This window comes from Jaculus jaculus, chromosome 15 (genome assembly GCF_020740685.1).
Source record: "Jaculus jaculus isolate mJacJac1 chromosome 15, mJacJac1.mat.Y.cur, whole genome shotgun sequence".
Taxonomy (NCBI): Eukaryota; Metazoa; Chordata; class Mammalia; order Rodentia; family Dipodidae; genus Jaculus; species Jaculus jaculus.
In genome coordinates this window covers 53,832,457-53,858,089 of record NC_059116.1, presented here as the reverse complement: position 1 = coordinate 53,858,089, position 25,633 = coordinate 53,832,457, and the positions used below count along the sequence as shown (strand labels likewise).

Here is a 25,633-nt window from a genome sequence, read left to right as displayed (position 1 = left end):
CAAGTCTTACCTCTTGAATCAAGTCTTACAAAAAGACAGGGGGGAAAAAAGATCTAGTTCTGAACTCATCTAATGGAGTTTTTGGGTATAGCCTTAGTCTTCCTATGGCTATGATAGCACCACACACAGAAAGCTTCAAGACACAATTAGTAGCAAGCATGGCACAGATGGAATCTATTATTTCTGAGCTCTTAACATGGGTTCCTGGTACCCGTGCCTCAGAAGCTTGCTTAGTCTCTTTCTTTCCTGTGCAATGAAGAAAAAGTATACCAATAATCAACATAGGTGGCCTAGGACATAGACTGTAATGACAATGATAAAAATAGACACAGAAGAGGAAAGTTCAGTTTAGGGGACAGAAAATACATAATATGTATATAATATTAAATATGAATATGTAATATACATATTATGTATATGAAAATATTTGCCTCTTAGTGGAGCTAAGGCTGAGATGATGAAATGTATTTAGTATGCTGCTAACTTTGGGCAGGAGAAGTCAAGATTAAAGATTACTTGGGAGATGCAGAAGATAAGAGAGACATTATGAAGATGACATGGAACATGCAGGAAAAGAAGGTAGGGTAGAGAACAGAAGGAGGACAGGGGAGGCAAAGAAAGGAGTTAGCACAGCCAAGACAGACTACAGAAGATAACTGATAAAGTGAGCTAGTAGGATGGAATGTTAGGGAAGGTGTGAGGAAGAGTTCACAGACAGTTCCCACTGATGCTCATTGTGGCAGAGGAGTCAAAAAGCAGACATGAAGGGGCTAGAGAGATGATTAGTGGTTAAGCGCTTGCCTGTGAAGCCTAAAGACCCCAGTTCGAGGCTCAACTCCCCAGGACCCATGCAAGCCAGATGCACAAAGGGGTGCATGCATCAGGAGTTCGTTTGTAGTGGTTGGAGGCCCTGGTGCACCCATTCTCTCTCTGCCTCTTTCTCTGTCTGTCACTCTCAAATAAATAAATAAAAATAAATAAACAACAATATAAAAGCAGACATGCAGACATGAAAATACCCTAGGTCTGACCATGAAAAGTTACTATGACATCACAAACCAGGTTTCAAAGGTAGAGTGCCAACTGAGGTTAAAGTCCCTTTAATACTTGAAGTGAGAGTTTTAAGAACTCAAGGGTACTGGATACCACTTCCTGATCTAAGGATATGATTCCACTAAAGGTTAAACCAAGATTATACTTATTAACTCCAAACAACCCAATCCCATGAGCCTCTGCAATTGCTTCTGAAGAGTTGGCTCATGGCAACTCAACAAATCTTGTCTCCCACATCATAAGCTCATCCATTTGGCTACACTACTTAGCCAGCGGGCTCCAGGGATCCTCTTGGCTGTGTCTCCCCAGTGCTGGGTTTATAGGCAGCTTTTTTGTGGACTCTGGGAATCCAAATTCAGACCCTCATGTATATGTGCCAAGCACCTTAACCACTGAGCAATCTCCCTAACACCTCCATTTGTTTTTGTTGGTGTTAAAGATACCCTAATCCTGTTGTCTTCCTCCCTATAATATTCTTAAAACAAGGAAATATGATCCCCATTGGTCTATCACTTCTTTGCCCTGCGATTCTTTGTATTTCTTTCCTCTTGTGGGAAGCAGGTTTGGGTAGGAGATGTGTGGGAAAGATCAGGAGGGTTGACAAAAATACCATGAACATCTATGCCAGAGCTGGTGACTGATATCACCATATCTTTGCCCATGACCACCTACTCAGACCTGAGTCCTGTAGGAGAGCATTTTCCACCCACTCCTTCCGTCCCCAGTATAGCTACCTCTTTCCACTGCCAATCTTCAGACTGACACAATGATTAATGACCCAGGCAAGAACTCAGTTTCATGTCTAGTTGTCTGAGGCTAATATCCAATAAAAGAACTCATTTAAGACATCTATTTCCATTCTGCAGCTTTTAATCTTTTATTCAATTGTGCACATTTTTCTGTCAGTGGGAAAACAATCAATTTTTAAACTTCCATTTGGCAAATATTCCAAAGAATCACAGAATGTTAAAGCTTAAAGGCACCTTAAAGGCAATGTAATTAAACCTCCTTTTTCTTTTCCTGCAATTCAGACAGGACTGAGGTTGGTTCACACCATTCTCTGGGCACATGCTCAAGTTGTGAGTGAAGAGGGAAGTAGTATTGTTACAGGACCCAGGTTGGGTCCTCATTGGGATCACTATGAAATTACCTTTAATGAAAGTCTATTCTAAATTGGAAACTAATCATCATGGCAAAATATTTCTTATAATTATGGGCTTAGGCATATGCAAACAACTGTCAGTGAAAGCTTTCAGAAACAATACCACAATTACTATGTCCAATTAGCTCCAGGTTCCTTAAATATCTAGAGCAGATGTAATGAACTGTCTTCATTTGTACTACAAATATCCATCTCTTGTATTTATTTCTCAGAAATGTCTGATAACTATATAATATAATACTTTCTTTAAATGCATGATTTCCCATAGATAATTCCAGCTACAACATAGGAAACGTTTTCTGCATTGATGCCTGAATTATCTGAAATCCACAAATGACAGTAATTGAATGTGGCAGGCAGTGGGTTGAACTAAGGCTGGGTTGAGGGACAAGCTAAGTGATCACCAGAGCAACACGGTGTTTTGTGGGCAGTGGACACAGCAGCACTGTCAGTCAGAAACTTGATGATGAATCCAGCTCTCCTGATTAGCCCTGTGTTCCTCTCTGAGTAACTGCTTCTTTATGAAGCAGTTTCTTTAACTATAAATGAGCAATAATTAAAACTTATTAGGGATACTATAAAACTCATATTAAAGCATCATCAGAGAACCTAGAAAATACTAAAATACTGATATAAATTAAATCTTAATTTCCTCAGTATTGTGTTTTCTTACTGATTGATACATCTCAATTGCCTTAAAATGCAAATTCAGGGGTCTTTATTATTATTTATTAAGTATATACTTTGTATGGACACATTATGGGTTGGTACCATCATTTTCTTCCTCCCTGCCTCCATTCCACTGAGGGCCCTTAGTGGAGTTGCTGGTATTCACCCTGGGGTTGTGGGTTATGAGTTGTGACAGCAGCAGTCAGTCATTGGGGGTGGGGAAGCATGCACCTGGATATTCCTTCTTGCCCTGTGATTCTTACATTCCTTCTGCCTCTTCTGCAAAATTCCCTAGCTATGGTGGGTGTGTTTTAAGTCTACTTTAGTGTTCAGCTCTCAGCAGCTTCTGGATTTCTTCTTTGGTACATTTTGAGTATCTTCAGTGTCTGTCTCCATCACCCTGACACAGGTTTTCAGGCTCACTATTAGAGCAGCACTCTTGCTTAGTTCACCAATTCTGTGGTTTCACTGGGCCCTAGCTGATGTGCAAGGGGTGGTTCAACTCCTGCCAGTGAGTTGGCTTCTTTTCTTGTCTTGTTGGGAGAATTTGGTTGTCCTTGGTTTCCGCTGCCTTCTGATTTTACCCCTGGAGCTCTCTAACATGGTTTCAAGTCAGCCATCTTGACTAAAAGTCCCTGACATTTATGTATTATTATTAAAGTCAGCATATACTGATAAATATTCCAACAAGTCAAATTGACACTCTCCATTCCAATGCTGAAAAATGGTGATTACCGACAGGAATGCATTCACTTCTTTGTTTCACTTATTTTGTAATATAGTAATGATACCAATTCTACTTATTCATTGGATTTGTTATGGAATCCAATGGAAAAATATAGGAGTAAGTCCCAAACCACAAAATTCTTCCATCTATGTGCTTCTATATTCAAGGCAAAAATACATTTATATGTATAAATAGATAAATATATATATAGTATTGGACCTGTTGGTTAAGTTGGCTTGGTAAAATAAATTTCTGAAAATTGATTATTTATGTTTTAAATGACCTGATTATAGTTCTAGAAAATTTGCAAAAGTATAAGAATTAAGGCTAACAAAGCCATCTGCAATTTACTTATTAAAGACCAAATATAGCTTTGGCTATATACTTAAGCTATGAGAAAATACAAAGGCCAGAATATATTTAATATACAAGACAATTTTTTAAAAAGTTATAATATGCAAGCAAGTAGGGGCAGTGAATGCAGTTTACAACATTAACTCAGTATCTGGCATGCACTTGAAAGTGGTTAACTCATAATAATTCTGTAGTCTTATGTGCTACCCCTTGGCTTATTCACTTAAGGGTTAGAAGGCTGTCTGAGGCTCAGTACTGTCCCACTCTGTTAGTAACAGGAAAGGATGACCCATGCTTTCATGACCTTTAAGATCGAGATGGTTCAAGGTAGAGTGTTATAAGTTTCAAAACTAAGCTCTTGATCACACTTCATATGATGCGTAATGTGTAAGGATGAGCCTTTAAGATGGCCAAGAGCTAGAGCCAGAAGATAGTTCCAACGACTATGGCAAATTTAATTTGTGCTCCAAGCTCTCTCAGACTAAAATAAGTGGGTGGTTTGCTCAATCATTACCCCAAGAATCCAGCAAACCTGTCACTTATAACTTGATGGCATTTCCATCTTTGCTGACTCTCAGACTGCATTTTGAATTTTTTTGGTTGAATGCAAAACACACTAGTTAACTAAGCAAACAATCTGGCAGGAGGCATAGTACAAAACCTAGTCCTGGCAGACATGATGACTATGGAAACACTGTCATAAAGTTTATGGGGCAGTGGAAGGGTGATGTAGAAAATGAAGGAGGTTGTTTCTTTAATGTTTCAAGACTTAATCTTCCAGACATAGTCATAAAAAATGCAGCCCTAGGAAAAAAATCAGACAACCTAAATTAACTTCAGGTAACTTGAAATACTTACAACCCCAGAGAAACTAACACACATATGTAATCTGATTTAGAAACACAGGTGGAATTCCTGTGAATATTCATTTTCATATTCATTCATATTTTGTCACCCCCTACCTTTTCCTTTACATATACAATGCTTGGGGAAGATGGTAAGAAAAAAGGGGCAGAGACCACTAGCAAACTTAATAACCATCAATTTGTGATGAAACCTAATCCTGTCCAGCCTTGCTTTCCTCATTTGTAAAATGATCACCTTGAGTATGGGTGCACTGAGGCATGTGCTGTCATTCTGAGTGCTTTGTGTATGGGTATATGTGGGTATATGAGTACATGCACTTTCATTCTGAGCACCCCGTGTATTGGGTATATGAGTGCAAGCACTTTCATTCTGAGTACCCATGGGTCTATGAGTGGATGTACTTTCATTCTGAGCACCCATGGGTCTATGAGTGCATGCACTTTCATTCTGAGCACCCCGTTGTTGGGTCTATGAGTGGATGCACTTTCATTCTGAGCACCCTTTGTACTGGGTATACGATTTCTAGTTTTCTGTCAACTTTGTTTGGGTATGATATCCAGATATTTGGGCAAACACTATTCTGTGTTTTTTCTTTTATTGTTTTTTTGAGGTAGGGTCTCATTCTCTTTCAGGCTGACCTGGAATTAACTATGTATTCTTAGGGTGGCCTCAAACTCATGGCAATCCTCCTACCTCTGCCTCCCAAGTGCTGGGATTAAAGGCGTGCACTACCATGCCTGATTCCAAATACTATTCTGTATGTCTCACAAAGTTATTTATTTTTTTCTGGAGTGGGATTAATGATGCAATCACTGGGAAAGCACGGTGCCCTCTGTGATTTGAATGGGCCTCACCAAACCAGGTAAAATCTTGGGAAACAGACTGGTTCCAGGGAGGAGGAGGATTCTGCCCATAGATGCTCTTTGTACTCCAAGTGCAACTCTTCCCCGGACCTCTAGCTTGCTAGCCTAGTATGTCAACTCTGAACATGGACCTATGTAACTGTGTGAGTCAATTCCTTCAAATAAATCTCTCACTTTTTTCTTCCCATCCCCCATGATACATACTCATGCATGTAATCACACACACAATTGTTTGGCTTGCTAGAGAAGGCTGACTAATACACTAGGTTTCATACTTCTTAATTTTCTTTAACATTAATCCATGAAGTCTACTTCTTCCTGACCTCCACTTCCACTCCAGTTGCTGATGTAACTCCTAGTTCTCGGCTCACTGACAAGTGGCTGAGGAAGGATATCCACTATGCTTCTGGAATTCCTACTACATGAAATATTTTCCTACTGCTGCAGGGAGATCTCTAAGGTACATTTCTATGTACTTCCATGCAGGCCTATAAGAAAAACTTCAAAAATAAAAAGGGATACTTAAGCCATCTTTGGCGGGGGCAATAAAATTTCTAAGATACCTGTTCAGTCCATGTTGGCATATTTGAAGTGACACACCTGTGGGGCTCAGCAAAACAGGCAGAACTAGGAACCCTGTGAAATGCCATTTTCTTTACAGAAGATGGGTTGGTTGGGACCTGTGAACATTGCAGGACCATGTAGCCCACACCTTTAGGGTCACTTCACACAGAGCAGTATCTCTTCAAGTCTCTCTAGTTCATACCACACTCACCCTCTGCTACACAGATACTCTAGGATACCTCAATGGAATTGAACACATACAAACCTCATTTCAGAATACTTTTCTCTAAAACAGTTATCTAATTTCCAAGTAAAAGTAAAAATCTTATTAAGTAATGCAAACCAGGAACCTGGAAGCCATCTTCCTCACTGCTCTACTCCTACTCCATCACGTAGTAGTATTGTCTGTCTGTCTGTCTGTCTCTCCCTCTCCCCTCCACACCCTCACCCTAGCATAGGTAGGCTTTAATTCCTTATATAGCCCAAGGATCTCTTGCCTCAGCTTCCTAAGTTCCATCTACCTATTTCTTGAAGTCGTTCCCATTGTCCCATCCTTACTAAGTTTAGGCCTCAGACAATTTTTATTTCTATAATGAATTATAGTCTGACTTTGTTTCCTACCCATCTACAACACTGCTATGAACAACTCTAAGATAAACTCATTCTATAAACACCACCTTGGCTGGAATCCTTGACCAGTTTAGCTACTCAGTGGTGTTTGGAGACAGCACAAACCTTTGCTCTAGCAGAATTGTTTGTCTGAATGGTTTTGTTTCTCTAGCAGACTCCCTGAGGGCAGTCTCTCTGTCTAGGATTCCCAATCTTTTAGTTCACACTAACTGAAGTAAAGAATAAATAATTGAATAAAACACGCTTCAAAACATCTCTTGGATAAATGAAGAAAGTGCTGTGTAAATAATGGCTTAGAAACCTTTGTAGCAAAGAGAGATGCCTACCCTTTATCATATGATGTCCACGACTCCATTCTATTCTAAAGGCAGTTTACTTTGTCCCATCAATGTTTTTCCATGCTTCCCTTGAGCTATAATACTTGGAAGATACTACTTGTACATACAATCATTTGAGTTCAGACCAGGGGAGTGTTTATTCAAAGCCTTGAAAGGTCAAGAACAGCATTTCTGAGACTTAGTGTTATGTCTCTGATCTCTGATGTCACTCCACTCTGTTCCAACATTAACTGATTTAATCATGTTCAATGTCTTCAGATCACTTAATTTAAGCTCTGAAGTTTATTGTTGAGCTTCCTATCACAAAACATATAAAGTATGGACATTTTTACTTTTAAAAGGTATGCTAGAAAGTGCCATGAGTAAGCAAAAGATGATACAAATAGGAGGCTAGTGCAGGTAGAGAAGAAACATGGCCCTTGAGAATCTTCAAGTGATTTCTGACAAGAAACAACAGAGTGATTTCAAACCAAGTTAGCTCAAAGAAAAAGACCTGCATTTTCCACCTCAATCTTACATTCTAGATTATGGTAACTGCATTTATAGTCACTCCACAGGAAAGCAGTGGTGGGCACCTTTAGCACTGCTACATCCACCTGAGGGCAGCATTCCGGGTGTTTGCAAGACAACTCTTATTCTAGCTTCTCTGTCACTACCTGAACACAGAGTGCCCCTCCAGGGCACACTGGCAGTCTTCTCATCAACCCCTGCTTTGTGGTAGCCAAGATTCAACTCTCCAGGCAGGGGCCTGTGTATAACCTGTTCTGGTCTCCTCACACCCTACCTTGAAAGAGAAAATTCTGGAAATGACCACAAGGGAAGAAGCCTTCACTTCACCACTGTGTTAATAGTCATATAGCATTGTGCTGCCCATCCCACCCCAGTACCAAATCTCAGACTATTGGTTGTTTTGGGATCTGAAATCTTTCAGGACCAGGCACTGAACTGGATTTGGACTGACCAGGCTAAATCACTGCTGTGATTTAGTTCTGTACCACTGGCTTTGTCCCTACAATTAAGCAGCTTTGGAAATTTCTCAGCTCAGAGCAAATTCTGGGGCCTGTGTGGGGAACGTAAAAGAAGACTGAGATGATATGCTGATGTTTAGGTACAAAACAGATTATAAGCACAGAAATTATTGATAATTATGTCAAATCATGCAAAATAGGGTAAAAGCTAACTGTTCACTATGCTGAGTAAATAACAATCTGATATATCTAAAACATCTAATAACTTGAATAATATTTTAGAAATTAAATTATATGAGTAAAATAGTAAGCTTCAAGATTTCAAGTCTAAAAAGCTTTTTCAAGATATAATACCATCAAATAATGAAAACATGTTCATTTATACACATAGATTTGAAGTGACAGGTCAGAAAGCTACCAAACAGCCCACAATAACAGTCTGTCATTTATAAGCAAAATGTCTCAGCAAATCAAGTACACAGAAAACACTAAACTTTGGCTCATTCAGGGAACAAGCTAAGCACAACTATTTACTAGCACACCTACCTGTTACAGTCAGGTTCCCATTGCTGGCAGAAAACAACTGACCAAGAACAGCTTGTACGAAAGAAAGGTTTATCTTGACTTATAAACTTGAGGGGAAGCTCCATGATGGCAGGGAAAGACAATGGCATGAGCAGAGGGTGGACATCACCGCCTGGCCAACATCAAGTGGACAATAGGAAAAGAAAGTGTGCCAAACACTGGCAAGAGAAAACTGGCTATAATACTCATAAGCCCATCCCCAAGAATACACTGCATCCAGGAGGTATCAATTCCCAAATTTCTATCGGCTGGGAAGCTACTATTTGGAACACTTAAGTTTATGTGGGACACCTGAATCAAAACACCACAACACCCTGTTTTTACAATCTGATAAACTTCCGGTGATTTTGTATTTTCTTAAGCAACAAATGCAAAAAGTATCATGTAGGCTTGTAAATTGTCATGATTTTGAAAAGGTTGTGTAGGATGGGCAAGCACTGAAAATAAGGCATGCTTTCCTAATCTGACCCTAAAGCTTCAATGAACTCTAAAAGGATATTTGCTCCAGTCAAAGAATGTGGAGCACAGCATGAAATATGTGAACATTCTTGGTAAACTGACATCATTATGATAATGTTGGCAGGGCTCCACTATCTGAAGCCGAACCAAGTCTTGTTTATAAAGTGGGAGAAAGCAGCTTAGGTGTCCTGATTTACACCTCGGCAACAAACAGAGGCAGTTAAAAGAAAGGGAACACTTTTAACATACAGTGACTGCACATTTCAGTGAAGAAGTATCTGGAAGGTTAAAAATTGCTCTCTTTTTATTCCTTCAGAATGAGTCATTCAGACTCATATGTATATAGATATGTGTGTATATGTATTTTAGAGAGAGACAGAATGTAATACAACCACTTTACTGTTTGCAAAGAAATAAAATTATTCATAACAATGTGACCATAGCACACCTAGTACTTTACAGATTAGAATTATTGGCTGCTATCAGTATGTTTTTGTTTTCAACCCTTTAAAAATAGTTGAGATCCTGTAACATATTAAATACAGACCCAAAAACATTGCTATCAAATACGAGTATAAACATTTCTATGTAAAGTCCTATTTATGATTATACATGTGAGCTAATACTTCTTCAATTTTTTTTTTAAATGCCCATTTCTCTAGGATTTGAGAAACCTGCATTTTCAAGGAACTTCATTTGCCAAGTGAATTCTTGCAGACCGTGAATCATTTTAAAGTTCTTGGAAATTTACATTTCTACTTCATGTGATAAAAAGATATAAATTATGGAGACATCAAAGTCTATACTGTAGAAACAAACTAAATAATTGCCTTCTGGTTTCAAAATACAAAGAAAACCCAACTGGTCAAGGTTCTACATGTCTGCTTCATATTAAATTTCATGGCCTATATTATGCTTTAACAAAACTTCACCTTAGAGCTGGGCATGGTGGTGCATGCCTTTAATCCTAGCACCTGGAAGGCAGAAGTAGGAGGATTGCCATGAGTGAGTTCAAGGCCACCCTGAGACTACCTAATGAGTTCCATATCAGCCTGGACTAGAGTGATACCCTATCCTGAAAAACAAAAAACAGCAACAACAAAAAATTTTCACCTTATTAGAAAAATGTCCATCTTTTGACAAATATATGTATTTTTATTTATAGCATACTCATGTTTATAGTGACAGAAGAAATCATAGGAAAACACTGTGAATGGTTTCAAGAAATTTCTCTAGGTAGCTGGATTCTTAAATTAATTCCTCAGCTATTTGGGTAAGCTTCTGATCCCCATGTTTTCTCAACTTTTAATTTTTATGGCACACACATGTATATCTTGACATTGATTTTTTAAAGATTAAAGTAATTACCAATGCAACTAGGAAGTAATTTTCATTTATATACATTAGACTATAAAAAACACTCTATGTACCATATGAAATATGTTTGAGTGCCTTAGTCATGTATCCAATTCCCCAGTATCCACATAAACCCATACGCACAAAATGGTGCATGTGTTTGGAATTTGTTGGCAGTGGCAGGAAGCCCTGGCATGCCTATACTTTCTCTCTGTTTCTCTTTCTCTCTCCCCCCTTTCTCTAATAAATAAATTAAAATATTTTTTAAAAAGGAGTCATAGAAGGAAAAGTCTATTCAATTTGACCCCACTGGTATCTGACTACCTTCTGAGAAGTGTATTCTCAGGTACTTTATATAACAATTGTATGTGTATGGAATCATAGTAGAGGAACCTAGATCATTATGACCTAGAATTGATATAAGGCTAGGAAATACTTTTATGGGGAGAAAGAGACATAGTCAACTGGAAGAGAAAAGGAAGGAAAAGGATATATGAAGACTCTACGTCGAGAAAACAAGGGCTGGAGAGATGGCTTAGCGGTTAAGCGCTTGCCTGTGAAGCCTAAGGATCCCGGTTCGAGGCTTGGTTCCCCAGGTCCCACGTTAGCCAGATGCACAAGGGGGCGCACGCGTCTGGAGTTCGTTTGCAGAGGCTGGAAGCCCTGGCGCGCCCATTCTCTCTCTCTCCCTCTATCTGTCTTTCTCTCTGTGCCTGTCGCTCTCAAATAAATAAATAAATAATTAAAAAAAAAAAGAAAACAAAGTTAAGCCTTTGGAAGGATTTAAAGACTTTTTATGAATAAGTAGGTTAATTAGGGGTGAGTGATGATTAATAAAAGATGTTCTCTTGGCTGATGTCAGGTAACTATTTCATGAGATAACCTATGTGAATCACCTTGACACTCTACACTGACTTTTTTCTCTGGTAGTACAAGGCTACAGCAAAAAATGGAGAACTAATTTGGGACCAGAGTTTGTGTCCTATATACTTCCTACTGCCTACACTAAAATCCAAAACTAATGGCAAAAGCATTATGAACAACATAAATAAGAAAAAAATTGGGAAAAGTTAAAAGATTTGGGGTACACTTCTAAACATTTAAAACTTTATTTGGGAATATTAACAAGCTGGGTTTGGTGGCTCATACTTGCAGTTCCACCATTTTGGAGGACTGCTCTGAGTTTGAGGCTTGCTTGGGCTACAGAGTGACAGTGCCTCAAAAATCAAAACCAAATAGCAAACAAGCAAACAAAAAGAGAAATAAATCGTTACAATTCATAGGGTTGCCAAGTTTGAGAGAACTGAATTATGCAGTAGGCTCTACTTAGTTCCTAAAGAGTGCTTAGACCACTAAATACTTGTTATGTGGATGAAAGGATGGTATGACATGAGATAGCTATGGCTGGAAGAATGAAGTTTCTCTGGTAGAGCTACACATGTCTGTTGCCATCAGTATTACTTGCTTCTTTTTTTTAGGTGTAATCTAAGTCTAATGTTATAACACATTGAAGCCAGATAGGCACTTTCAAGCACACAACATGGTAAGCATGAGGAGAGTGAGGAAGAAAGGGGGAAGAGAGAGACAGAAAGAGGAGAGAGAGAAGAAATGTGAGTTAGTTTTATATTATGTTTTCAAACATTCATTATCAATAGTTCAGTTACAACAATAATGTAAAATAAAAATCAACAAATAGTAATCCTTTCTTCTTCTCTCTAGTCCTCCGCCTTTATTGGGCTTGGGACTACTAACCTAATCCTTAAGACTCATTTCACTTTTATCTTTAAAAAATAGCTAAAACTATATCATTCTAACATTTATAATTATGACTTCTTGTCTCTGCTATCTCAACAGCTTTGAATTTATTAAATATCATAAAAGAGCAAAGAAAAGTACATTAGCAGATGAAAAATATTCTTTAAAGATTTTTTAAAGCAAACAGAAGTCATCTTAATAGCAACAAGCCTACAAAGCTGATTATTATTTAGGTCAACACAATCACTGAAAAATAAAGAACATTCAGTACAGTGGAATGGAGAAATTCCACACACACATGTGACAAGGCTTATTTTAGGAAACTAATAGGTCTACAAGTGCACTTTGTTGCTAGGAGCAACACACTCAAGTCACATTCAATGCCTGAATCAGGTCACAATTACCTTCAATACCAACCTTGCCATTCTAGAAAAGTACTTTTTCTTTCCATTCAGGATTTTGAAGGAAACTAGACATCTGGCATTTGATTTGTTTTAAGGAGCAGAGTAGGAAAAGAATGAATCACCATGAAGCACATCAGATTAGGAATGTTCTATTTTTTTTTAAGTTAAAGTCTTCAAAAACTTTTCCTTGAGAAAATAATTCATAATGATGTGCTAATTATCTGTGGATTTCTGAGTAAGTCTGATGACCATTCAGGCTATTGCCCATTTCCTCCATCTAAAAGTCTTGCTTATAGCCGTTAAATAACTCCTCAAAGTAAAAACAGCCAGGAGGAAAAGGAGCTAAATTATACACATACTCTTTGAGTTTTTCTATCACAAAATAATTCAATAAACGTAATTCTTCCTTTCTTTGATTAATGTGAATGAATAACCATGTAACATCTACTCCTCCCCCAGTGCCATACACTTAGAATTTAGCACATATTAGACAGTATACAGGGGACTTACACATGTGTTAATCTCCCCTAAGTGATGTGGTATTAGCAAGCCAAATGGTCAGGACAGAAAGCTGTGATCCACTGGACTAAGCCACACAATCAGAATTAGAGCCCATATTCACCTGATCAAACCAAGAACCACAGTAGCATGTGGCATCTACCTCCCAAGAGAACCATCATGACAACACCTGAAGATCCAAATTGTCTACCTTTGCTGTTTAAACCTGACTTTCCTGCTCCACCAGTGGATTCCGAATATACACATAATTTAATTGTAAGATGAAAATCCCAAATAGAGCTAATGGTCCTGGCTTTCAGGCTCATCACTGTCCTGGCAATACTGTCCTGTGTGGCTCTAATCTTCCCATTCTGGGAAGGGACCTCAGTCTCTAGGGTTTAAATAAGACTTATAGAGTACAGAAAGGCTTAGAACTTAGAAAGAATAATAGCAGCCCTTGCCAAACACCTTCTAACCTTCTCCTCAGAGATGAATGCTGTTAAATTTTTGAGTGGTTTATTATTTATTTATTTTTGTGTATATGTAATGTGGTGTGTATGGGCCCTTGTTGCACTCTATGTGCTTGACTATGGTAGAAGGTGGTTTCCACAGTGGCTGGAGCAGAAGGTGGGATGCCCAACTCCATTACTTTTCCAATGATTCTTGTTTGAGCAGAAGTCTCTTATCCCCTTTGTGGGACTGGAGTTACAGACGTGTTTGGTTGTTATGTAGGTTCTGGAGCTTCAACCTCTGGTGGCCTTAGCCCCCTCAGGTCCCCATGCTTCTTTAGGAATTATACAACTGCTGAGCCATCTCTCTGGCCCACTTTCAGTAGTTTCATCTGACATTTTGTCATGATTTTAAACATGAGTGACATATATATTAACTCTTAATTTTCTATTATGCAGGTTTATTATGCCATTTACACTCATTCAAATTTCCCTCCACAATTCTCCCATGAGTGTTGTAGTTAGAATAGGAAATGTCCCCATAGGCTCATGTGTTGAACATTAGGGTCTTCGGTGGTAGTGCTATTTTGGGAGACTGTAGAAACTTCAGGAAGGCAGACCTAACTGGAAGAGGTTGGTCCCAGGGGGACAACCTTTGGAGATAATACCACGTGGTAGGGACCTTCCTTGTGCTCTGCTTCCTTGCTCCATGATTTGAAATTTTCTGCTCCACCAAGCCCTCTCAAACCCAGCAAACACTAAATCCTATAGTTCCATATTGATCTTTTTAATTATATATGTGCTATGTTAATAACTAAAATGTTGAATATGATGCATTTCTTTAGCTGTGTATATCCATTTTAGGTTGTAATCATATATAGTGCTTAAATCTGACTATTTGCAATCAATGACTAAAACCTCTGAAATCATGAGCAAAAAACACAAAAACAAACAAACAAAAAAAACACCTTTCTCTTACACTGTGATCATGATGATGCAAAATCCAACACAGAAAATTGTTAAGGATAAATGTGTTGCTGTGATTAAACATGACCCCTTGGTTCAAAACCTTAGAACTGGTTTATGAGAGAAATTTGGAAGAGTTTAGAGAAGTATGTCAGGGAAAGCATAGAATACTGTAAGCAGAGCTTCATGGGCAATGCTGGTGGCAGCTCAGAAAAAATGTGGACAGTGAAGGTTAAACTCATGAGGTTTCACATGAGACCAGGAACTGGACTGCAGTTTATTTACACTACATTCTGGTAAACTATTTGCCTTTAATATAATAAGTCCATCTCCTGAGATTCTAAATGTAAACAGAATGTACTAATTATGGAGGAGAAACTTTTCAAGGGCTTTAACTCACTTGAAAGATCTTGTTTTCAGAAGAGAGCTCCATGGAGTGCTGTATGTAGAGGGGCACCTAAGGAAGTGCTTGCTTTCTTAGGTTCAGCTACCCAAATACTTACTCAAAGGCCACTGTATCTATGGTCCAAAGGGACCTGGCAACCGCTAGTGTGAGTTGGCAGACCTTGGTTTAGTGTGGATTTGCAGATGGGCAAGAAAGGTTAAGCAAAAAAAGAAAAACATGATCATACATGGAAAATCCCAGTATTTGTTCCACATAGCTTTAATTTTCAGATGTTCTAAGGTCAATAATTCTGAATTTAGGATACAATCTCTTGTGCACTCATTTCTCCATTAGGCTTTCTTTTCCCTTTTCTTCCACAAATCTTGTGATGGCTATGAGTATAAACTTGATTGGATGAAAAAAAAAACCAGGGGATAAACAAAGCACAACTCTGACGTGTCTGTGATAGCATTTCCACAGACAATTATATAGTGGGGGCACAGACACAAAGAGTATATTAATCACTCAGTGAATTCATAACACAATGGCATTATTGTGAAGTGGTGAAAGGTAGGAGATGAAGCCTTGGTAGAGGAAGTAAGTCACTCATGTATCTTGCCCTGCAATTTTCTTTATCTTCTTGTGTTAACACTGAGGAAAAAACAAAACAAAACAAAACTGTTGTCATCTTTATCAGAAGTAATTGTGATGAGTCACAATTGAACCTGTTGATGTTCCTCCATAGAAGGGGGGGGGATGGGAAGGACTGTCAGACGCTCACCTGAGACCTCAGGTACCTTCTGTGCTACTTGTATGCACTGAAACAAGAGGTCTCATGATCTTGGGGGAAGACAGAGTATATACAAGGCAGATACATGACAAGAGACAGTATTGCATGTATGCAACTACAGGGAGCTTGTTATCCATGCTGGGATATGACCTTTTAGTGCATGGCTGCATTGGGGTCTTCACACTCCTTGCCCCTGTTCTATAAGGAAGTCCAATAACCTCATTGGTTTTCCAGGGTGAACTCTGGTAGAATCTGAGCTGCCCTGCCTGTGGGAGCAAGTGCTCTGTCAGCTTCTAACACCCCTGATCTGTTTCCTTTACATCAAGCTGTGAATCATTCTGCAACTCCACACAATCCCAATCATGATGGACTGAAACTGTGAGACACAATAAGTTCCTCCTTCCTTAGTAAGTTGTTTTTTGTCAGGAATTTGATTACAGAGCCAATAAGAGTAACTAAAATGGGTATCTAAATGATGCACCTGTCTGGAACAAGTCTGTCTCCCTTCCTTCCTTCTTCATTCTCTCTTCTTTTCATCCTTTCCTTTTTTCTTCCTCTCCTTTTCCCTCCTCTCCCTTGCCCCTCCTCTTCCCTTCCTTCTTTTTTGAAATAGGTTCTTACTCTTTAGTCCCAAATGGCCTGAATTTTGTTGTATAGCCCAGATTGACTTTAAAATTGAGGTCTTCCTGCCTTATCTTCCTGTGTGCTGGGAAGGTCCCACCATGCTCAGCCTTAAATAAATCATTTTCTAGTGTAGGTATTTTACATCTCTAGAAAGAACGTTGAGGACTTTTAGTTGATGAATTATCTACTATGTTTTTAAACTAAATATATTTTAAGTTATATTTTCCTTTGGTTGCTAACTACTTATAGCAAAACTATTAACATAATAGCCAAGTGTGATTTTATTAGTTTTCCTTAGATCAGCCTTAATGGAAAAATATAGAAGAAATGATCAGAAACTGTGAAAACCTGGATGATAAAATGAATAAAAGAGAGAAATATATATGATGATGAAGTTGTTGGTACTGAGACCCAATCTTGAATATTATGCAAAACACCACTGAAAACCTAACCATGTGTTTACATTTCACTCAGCCCTTCTGGTTTCAGTTTTAAAAGAGCAAAATTCATATTTAGTTATGAAAGCAAGAGTGGATGCTAAGAAAACAAGGCATTTAGTAGCCATGTTTGCATATTTAGAATAGTAATATCCCATTACCTATATGCTGGCTGTGCACTGCTTTGTAAAAGTCTAACTCCGTTTCTGTAATTGATTATTTGTACTGACTAGCTAAGATTGCACTTCAAAGGAATCTTATGGAAGGTCTGTTAATCATATAGTGATTTACTGTATATACTTTGCTACTTGTATTCACTTATCAAGTTTGCTAAATTGGGTAACATAGAATTGTAGCTTGTAAGTAATCAAATGTATCTGTAAGTCACATGGGAAGATCAGTTCCAAGCCCAAATGATTTCTACTTTATCAAAAGCAGTAGTATTTCTGAAAAACTCAAGTTTACTACATTTTTCTACTGATAACTATGAAAGTATACTATTTCTGTTTGGGGGCCAAAAATATAAAAATACAGTATATTTTAAAAACATTCATTATTTTAAAACCAAAAATAATTGCCTAGCCATCAGCTCTAATGTACACCATCATTCTTTAAGCAAAGGTAAATGTTACTTTTTGACTATTACTCTGTCAGGGTTTATTTATCAAAATGAATCATAATTAGTTATACAAATGTACAGTTAACCATTAATTATGAGTCAGAACATTAATCATCATTTATAAATTATTTATCATAGATAAAACAGAAATAAATATCACTCCTTTGATATTTTCAGACTTGAGATTCTCCAACCTTAGTGAAAGCACCTTCTTTCTTAAGCTTTTGTATGTATGAACATTTTTCATACATATATATGATGTATTCTGACCATAATGCTCTCATAACCTCCTCTTGTCCTCCTTCCCAGTACCCCTTCCACTAAGTCTTGAAATACTCTTCATCCAGTCACTGAAAGCCTGTATCTCTCTCTTCATGCCTAACAAATCAGGTCTTGGTAAAGCACCTGAGAATTCTGCAAATTTTCAAATGCAAACTATACAGAAGGCTTCCTGAGTTAATTTTGTTGCATCCCCTGCAATATTGTAAACTTTCAAACCTTAAGACAAAACCTTAAGGTGTGTGAACCAGAGGGTCATTTTTATGAGGCCTAGCTGGTCTTTCTGTAATTTCTGGAATATGGCAGGAGAAACCCTTGCTTGGCCTAACTCAAAGCTTTATTCTGGTCAAGGTTTTCTTTGCAGAACAAGTGAAAAAATAAGTTCAACATTCCACTTCTGTTTTTAATATGTATCTCTATCACAGAGAGAACATGTAATACAGAAATGCTAAGAACACGAGTTCCAGTTAAGATGGCAGTGTAGGAACCACACCAAAGCAGCCTAGGGGAGAAAAAGGGAAAAAAAAAAAAAAGCCCAGCAAAATATACTCTTCTACTAAAAAGTGAGGGGTATAAGATTATCAACTGTAGCAGAGAAGTAGGAGAGATCCAGAGCATCCAGAGCCCACATAGGCAGGCAGAAGTGGCTCCAACAGTGGCAGCAACAGCAGGTCCGTGGGGCCACAGCTGCAAGTCTCCGCTTGAGCCGCAGGAAAAGCCAGGTAAGGGGATTTTCCACTCACACCGGAGCTACTTGCAAACTCAAGAAACATGAAGGGAGGACCACAGTGACCAACGGAGGACCAGATCATGAGGTAGAGGATCACGTGGACCAGTGGGAGAACTAGATCCACCATCTACAGCCTCCCTTCCCTTACTGCCAGCACAAGCACCAGAGACCTGGGGAAGGGAGATCATAGCACCCAGCACCAGCAACCAGAGCAGCGATCCAGCGACCCAGCCACCCAGCCAACCTACTTGAACCCACAGCGCACCAAAGGGGGACCCAAGCAGGAGTGCAGCATAACTGAGACCAAAATCATCCCAAAAGGTAATTGGGATTACACCAGAGAACCTTCTCTTTTCAGATGGCAGTGACCTTGGGATGACTGAGAAGGCATCGTGGTGCTGGAAAGAAGTGACAGGAGTGCTCAGTACTGCAGTATCGCTATCACACCTTCCAAGGCTGAGGGTCCATTGCAGAAGAGGTGGTGGAAAGAATGTAAGAGCCAAAGGAAGGGTAGGACCTCTTACAACTTGGTCCTCCAGACACAAAATGGCCTGTATATCCATGACCTCACAGTGCCTGACACTACCTACACAACACTATCATAATAGGAGGAAAAGATCATGACATCAAAATAAAAGAGAGATTGATTGAGGGGGGATATGATGGAGAATGGAGTTTCAAAGGGGGAAAGGGGACATTACCATGGGATATTGTTTATAATCATGGAAGTTGTTAATAAAAAAAAGAAATGCTAAGTACAGCTGAAAAGTAAAATTCAAAAATATGTTTAAGCTGCATTGATCTTTATAAGTCTAATGGAGCAGTATTAACATTTTATTTCTTGTGCATATATTAATAATGGCAAATACATTTACAAAATTCTCTAATCTAGCTTGTAGAGCTGATGCTTAATGTGAAATTCTTCCTCATGAGATTTAGATAATCAGATCAGAGATTTACCATATTAGTATGTACCTGATAGTCACATATCAGTGAAAAAGAATATCAAATTGTATACTATCAAAATTTCTTCATTATTATTTTAAAAATAAAACAAGGAAGAAACTGATGTTCAGAATGTAATAAAACTACAAGGTAGTGAGCATTAAAGAAAACACAGACCTAAAACTACTTAAATGCTATGCCCTCAGCTAGTAGAAAGAAGTTTAAAAAATGGGCAAAGACACAGTGAGATGGAGCTGCCTTCACTCTTTCAGGGACAGATGAGGTTCAGAACAGTACGTAGAACTTCTATGTAGACAGAATTAATTTTTATCTCTACTAACATAATTCTAATTGTCTATCTTTCATGTCTTGTTCTGGTAATGACAGATATTCAGATATTCTAGTTTATTCAACAGAAAAAAAGCACATTATGAAATATTATGATTGCACCCCAATGGAACTAAAGCAACAGAAACTATCCTGGTTTCATAAATCTTTTTCATGATATAAACAGATCATGAAGACTGCCTATAAGCCTGACACTTAAAAGGACAGACATCTCACATGACGTTGGTAGAGCTTTTGTACACCCTGAGGGGAAATTAGACAGGGCTGTCCAAAGTGCCAATGATGGTGACAAGAATTCCTGATTTGTGCCTCATCCCATTTCTGTATTTTCACTGCCATACACACTCCAACCTTCCGGCTGTCTACCTACCTCTGCTCCAGCACCTTATCAAAAGGTACCCTGAGGACGAACCCTAACTATCCCAGCTCATGCTAGAAGGAAAGCAACACTATTTTAAGAATTCATAGGAAAGGTGAGCTTTTTCCATTATGTATTCAACTTCTATAAGTACTGTACTTGACAAATCAAATGAGGAATTTCACTTCAGAGTCTTTATGGACGTAGAGGAGGATTTCTGGAACCCTTTAAACAATATTCCTTAAAAGATGCCTCATGCTTTGGATAAATCTTGGAAGGGGCTCCAGAACTGATTCTAGTTTAACGATTCGTGTCAATTTCTCCATTTTTCTCTTTAAGACATTGGCACCAACAGTATCATCTATATAGTTTTATTTTCTTGAAAGAGCCCAATACTTCTTTCTTCTATACCTATAGCTTCCCCTAATCCAGCCTTCTTTCCTGCTATCCTAGTCCATCTTAGGACACAACAGAAACATCACCAAGCTCTACTAGTCTAGTTAGTTCCCACAGCATCTTTTCTTCCCTCCATATTACTCCTTATTACCTTATACAACAACCAGAAGTCAGCTCCTGCCAGGCAGGCTTGTGATTTCTTGTGTTCCATGGAGTAATCTAGTGCTTGGTATGAAAAGTCCCAACAAGTGTTTCCTGATTCCTTCAGTTCTATAGCAAAATGCACTCCAAGAGAAGGTATCAAAGAGAAGAGATCTTTCAGCATGCCACATTTATGTATATCTGTGGGAAGAACACCTTGACATAATGAAAAACTTCTTGATCACTAAGATCCTGCCACTGAGAAACCCAAAGGGCCAGTAGACTAGAAAGCTATGACAAACTGTGATTACTTTTCCATGTTTTCAACAAAGTCTGACCATCAAATAATGTGTGATAAACTCTGGCTAAAATCATCAAGTACAATTTAGTGCCAGAGTCAACACACAGTTATGCAAGACAGCAATGATTTTAATTATGCTTAATTTCCAGCTAGCTGGGAGGTCTACATTCCAAAACAAGGTTGGCAAGATTTAACTGTTGAGAAAGTTCTACAAATATTCTGGAAAAACCAGTGGTAGAATTTAGGTGCTTGGTAATGAAGGTTTTGATGTCAAGAGATGAAATGGAAAATTAAGAAACCAAGTATCATCATACTAAAAAGGTCATGACTTCACATGGGACACTCTATACAAAACAAAATACTTAAGTTATTAATTGTTCCTTTTACTTTCTTTATTTTTAAGTAAGGAATTAGTAGGCTACATGTCCAAAGGCAAGGTGCAAATATAAGTATTTAATTTCCCCTAAGCCATTCCCAACTCCTAGAGCCATCTAGCATAATATCTTTAGTTTTTAACCTTATATTTCTGGTTTTCAAATTGATTCATTTCAAAGACACAATAAATTGGAGAATTTTATTATTTATATAACATATATAGAGAGATACGTATGTGTCAATCCTTTCTTTCTTTCTTCCTTTTTTTTTTTTTTTTTTTTTTTTTTTTTTGAGGTATGGTCTCACTCTGGTCCAGGCTGACCTGGAATTAACTATGTAGTCTCAGGATGGCCTTGAACTCATGGTGATCCTCCTATCTCTGCCTCCCCAGTGCTGAGATTAAAGGTATGTGCCACCACGCCCAGCTCAGTCCTTTCATTTTATGCAAAGTCAAAGAAGGACAATGATGAACTACTGTTTTCAAATAGTATTTTCACAATATCATATAAGGCCGGGTTTGGTGGGACATGTCTGCAATCCCACCACAAATTCAAGGCCAGTCTGTAGTAAAAAAGGAGCTCCAGGCCAGCAAGGGTTATGTAGTGAGAACCTTGTTCACCCTCCAATACCATTTAAATAATAGAGAGTGCTTTGGCTTCATGTCGGACCCTGATTTCTGACTAACTCATGGGTTGTGCATATGTGTATAATGACTAGCTTGGGTAAGATCAGACTAAACCTTTATGGAATACATCTGTTAAGCCTGAGATGATACTTTAAATCTAATAGTCAGACTAAGCCTTTCTATTTAAAAAAAATTGGGTTAATAACACCAAGGAACAACCCAGGCCCCACCAGAAATGTTTTTTTTTTTTTAAATTTCAATTATATAGTTTTGACATCACTGAACCTATAAAGACAAGAATCAACATGTTTCTCACTGGAGAAGCCCAAATGTTACTTTGTTTTGTTTTGCTACTTATGAGGATTTTCAAACTAGGCACTTATCTCAGTCTTGGAGATACAAGGCCAATGAACAAGGTGTCCCAATTCTGAACAAGCCAAGAAGGCACATACAAGATGGAACTACCAACAGAGAAGGGGAGTGAGAAGAGCAAGCCAATCTTGGTCACAAGAAGGAGGATTATCCACTTTGGGGAGTAAGTAAAAGTTTACATGAGAAGCAATTCCCATTTCTCTTGAGTACATCACCACCCTGTTCACTTATCCCTTCCTTTAATCCTCCCTCCTCCCCTTTTCCTGATCAAATACCAATCATCTTTCAGAGCCAGCCCAGGGAGCTTTGGTCTTCTAGAAGGCCTAGCAGGAATAGCACACTCCTCCTTCCCAAACTAACTACATATTTTCACTAGTATTCCTCAACAGGTCCTTGGTATGCTGGTTCTGTTGGAATGTGCATTTAAGCTGTGGCCTCTGTTCTTGAAGGCAGGGCAACATCCTGCCACTTTTGCTCATTAGGTAAAGCCAATGCCTGGTTTTCTACAGGGAAAACATGCTTAACAAATGTTTACTGCTAATGTGGAACCACTGAGCTATGTTATCCCACACTGTAAGACTCTGTGTACCCATGGGTTCATTAGGAAAGCATTTCAACTGTAGTTTTCATAGAATATGAGGCCAAAGTGGTGAATATTTCATAGAACAGGAGGCCAAGAGGGTGAAATATAGACCTCAGTATTCCTTTGGATGGTAAAACACTGCTCTCCCTTTACGCTCTAAATTACTGTTCTCACTACCTTGATTATAAACCCTGAGGGAAAAAGCTTTTATGTGTCAAAGTCATCAGGTCTCCACAAGTACCAAGGGGTTAAATTATTCAGTAAATGTGTGGAAACTGATCTATCAAGACCCTTCACAGACTTTACAAGGTTCTTTACCTTGCTTATTCTAGGCTGCTTTCTCATTCTTTACCAAATTCTTCTTTTTTCTTTCTTACAACAAATGAGTGAGGCTCTTCCACAGGTTGTTTATTTTATTTTATTTTTTTGAGGTAGGGTCTTGCTCTAGCCCAGGCTAACCTGGAATTCACTATGTTCTCTCAGACTGGCCTCGAAAATCATACCAATCTTCCTACATCAGCCTTCTAAGTAGTGGGTTAAAGGTGTGAAATACCATGCCAACCTGGGCTCTGTGTTTTGTTTTGTTTTTTTTTCGAGGTAGGGTCTCACTGTAGCCCAGGCTGACCTGGAATTCACTATGTTGTCTCAGGGTTGCCTCGAACTCAAGGTGATCCTCCTACCTCTGCCTCCCGAGTGCTGGGATTAAAGGCGTGCGCCACCACGCCCGGCTTATGTGTTTTCTCTTTTTTTTCTAATTAGGAATTGGTAAAACTTAGTCCCCTGGTAAGAACAGTAAGGTAAACAATGCTCAGAGTTTTGGTTTAAATATTGATAAGAAAAAAATGCACTTTTTGAATTCCACACACAATCTAATAATTGTCCCTTTAGAAGGTAGAAAATTGCATTTGGTGAACTGACAACCTGTATCACTTGTCCTACTGAAAGCACATCAGAATAGCTACAGCATCTGAAGGTCACTTGTTTTTTTTTCTCTCTCTCTCTATCTGTGTGTGTGTGCACATGCACACCTATGTGTGTTTTTAGGCATGCATGAGCAGGAGGCTGAAATCAGTATATTCCTCAATTGCTTCTCTCCACCTTACTTATTAAGTAGAGTCACTCTTGCTTAAACCTAGAGCTCACAAATGCAAGTAATTTACTCAGCTACTTTGCCCCTGGGCATCCCATCTTTTCCTCCTAAGCCTGCCTAGCATTTATACGGGTTCTAGAGTTTCTAACTCTGGACCTCATGCTTGTATAACAAGTACTTTACTGACTGAGCCATCTCTGTACCTCCCCAAGTGTCACTTTTTTACATGGACTTTTCTACTATAAGCTCTATGGAAAGGTGCTTCTGAAACAATTGCACGGTATTAGAGATGGCCAGAGAGTGAGTGAGTGAGTGAGTGAGTGAGTGAGTGAGTGAGTGAGTGAGTGAAACAGTGAGGTAGAAAGAAGTAAGAGACAGAATAAGTGACAGGGAGAGACAGAGTATGAGAGTGAGGTGAGTGAGTGAATGAAGGAAAAGCTAGTTCCACATGGGAAATCATAGTCTAGGGCCAAGGTGAGTCTTAAAAGATGTGGATCCAGACAGAGATCCAAATTACTTCATGTCCGCATAGATTAAATAGCTTAACCAAGAGCTTTGATTTTTACAAAGTGCTTCTGAAGACTAAGCTGCTACTTACCTCCACTGATTCTTAGTACGAATTCAATCTAGGTAAAAACACCGATTCACAAATGGACTGTTTTATCACATGCTGGACTCTCTGAAAGGCCTTCAATCCCTGATCCTCAAACAACTCAGGGTCTCCTGGGAAAAAAGACCATCATAAACGAGATTATAAATGAAGGATACATCAGAAAAGGTTTCCTAAACAATGGAGAGGATGGCATGACCAAAGAAGGATGTGACTGTGACAGATGCAGAAAGAATTGCATGGAGCATTTCATGGAGCACATCAGGTCCTGGAAATGTGTCCTGCCTGGCCACACTGAGAATCCTGGGCTTTATTCCAGCCAGAGGACCCACAGACAGATTCAAGGCGGGTAGCTTTTAAATACTGTGTGCTTTAAATGCTAAGGATCTCTCTGGCTACGCTGTAGGTAGTAAAATTTAGAGGAACAAAGTTGGAGTTAGTTAAATGGCTGAGGTAATCAACACTTGAAGAAGATTTGAACTAGGGCAGCAGAAAAAATTTAAGGCATATGTGATCTGCAGATAGAACCAGTAGGAATTTTTTTTTTTTGGTTTTTCGAGGTAGGGTCTCACTCTGGTCCAGGCTGACCTGGAATTAACTCTATAGTCTCAGGGTGGCCTTGAACTCACGGCGATCCTCCTACCTCTGCCTCCCGAGTGCTGGGATTAAAGGCATGCGCCACGCCCGGCTCCAGTAGGAATTTTTGTTACAAGATGTGGGAGAGTTGTAGGAAGATTCCCAGACTTATTTCTGCCTTGGGTGGTGATGATACAGGACACGGGACATGGAAAGAACAGCAATTTAGGGTGGGCAGCTTGTTTGGAGGGAGCTATACTGAGCTGATATGGGTTCTCCTTCAGAAACAGTCCAGGGAGGAAGAGGAAGGGGACAAAGATGACACTCAGGGTGACACCAAGCCCCAAGGGTAGTGACTCAGAGGGAGAGGTTGTATAGGGGT

The 25,633-nt window shown here is 38.9% G+C and overlaps 1 protein-coding gene and 1 long non-coding RNA gene across 2 annotated transcripts in view; both read right to left on the bottom strand.

Annotated features, from left to right (window-relative positions):
- Positions 1–25,633, bottom strand: part of Garem1 (GRB2 associated regulator of MAPK1 subtype 1) — a 238,859-nt gene that overhangs the window by 89,314 nt on the left and 123,912 nt on the right. The gene's annotated exons all lie outside the window — the stretch shown is intronic.
- Positions 15,313–24,765, bottom strand: LOC123455032. The gene is made up of 2 exons (XR_006633649.1): positions 24,664–24,765; positions 15,313–15,703 (listed from the first exon to the last, which is right to left on the bottom strand). It is a non-coding gene; the product is annotated as an uncharacterized LOC123455032 (long non-coding RNA).